The sequence below is a fragment of the Agrilus planipennis genome, unplaced genomic scaffold (genome assembly GCF_000699045.2).
Source record: "Agrilus planipennis isolate EAB-ADULT unplaced genomic scaffold, Apla_2.0 scaffold3403, whole genome shotgun sequence".
NCBI lineage: Eukaryota > Metazoa > Arthropoda > Insecta > Coleoptera > Buprestidae > Agrilus > Agrilus planipennis.
Genome location: NW_020442060.1, coordinates 1 through 1,112, shown reverse-complemented (window position 1 = coordinate 1,112; position 1,112 = coordinate 1). Strand labels below are relative to the sequence as shown.

Sequence of the window (1,112 nt, the reverse complement as noted above, 5' to 3'; positions counted from 1 at the left end):
ATTGCTAAAGGAAGGATTTATGACAATGAATGAACTGGTAAGTAACAATATCAATTAAAAATATTGAATGAGGTCTCAGAAACTTCAATTAGATTTGTGTTACTTTCATTAGACAACTTGACAACTTTTCAGAAATGGCAGAATCAGAACAACAGAATTGATGTGGAACTAATGTTTCCATCAGTGTGAATGTTATAGATTTACTTGCTTTGAAAGTGGTAATTAATTACTTTTTCTTGCCCGTCTCTATAGATTATACAATAAAAGAGAAGGAATTGCAGTTAATTTTGATGCTACTGAAGTAATATATACTTCTGATGTCTTCACTTTGCAACATTATGGAGTTAATTTTGAATTTTCGGGGAAGAGGCAACTGGAAATTAATTTGGAAAGGACTGAAACAACAGGTTGTCTGCAGTGGTTTTCCTCTTGGATTTGGCTTGCCCATTAAACTTCAACAACAAAATACTCCTTCCTGCAGTTAATTAAGGTGAGAATGCATTACATCATATTAGTTGCTCTCTATGTCTTACTAATAACCAATTATCTTTTGTTTAGTATAAATTGAGGTTAACGTGTATCTACGGTATTTCATTTTTTTTTTTTTTAATATCTGTTGAGAGTATTAATTGACGTATTATCGTGCATCTATGATTATCCATATTTATGTCATGATCTATGGTCATGGTGTAAAATGACGTTTGTCGCCTTTTTATTATGACTCCACAATTTTACTTGCTTTTTGGTGCTTATTTTTAGGTGTGTTTAATTCTTTCCTTACTTAATATTGTAATTAATATATTTTTTTGTCCATCTCTGCAGATTATCGAACAAATGAGTTCAGTTTAGCTGTACTGAAACGGCCATGTCTACATGGGTGTTGTCTTTTCTGGACTTAGTCTTGATTTGCTATTTTTGTCTTCACCTCGCAACGTATGCAGTTAATTTTCAACCGATAAGTGGAAGCAACTGGAAACTTATTTGAACAACAGACTTTCTGCCGTGGTATTCTGGATTTGGTTTGCTTTTTACACCTGCAAACATTGAGAGGTTGCAGTCTACAGTTAATTAAGGTGAGAAACTTGATAATAGTTAATTTTAATTGCTCTTTA

At 32.4% G+C, this 1,112-nt stretch overlaps 1 long non-coding RNA gene across 1 annotated transcript; it reads left to right on the top strand.

Annotated features, from left to right (window-relative positions):
- LOC108743984 lies at positions 1-1,106 on the top strand. Its single transcript, XR_001938893.1, has 3 exons — positions 1-37; positions 253-490; positions 823-1,106. It is a non-coding gene; the product is annotated as an uncharacterized LOC108743984 (long non-coding RNA).
- Positions 1,107-1,112: the final 6 nt, after the last annotated feature.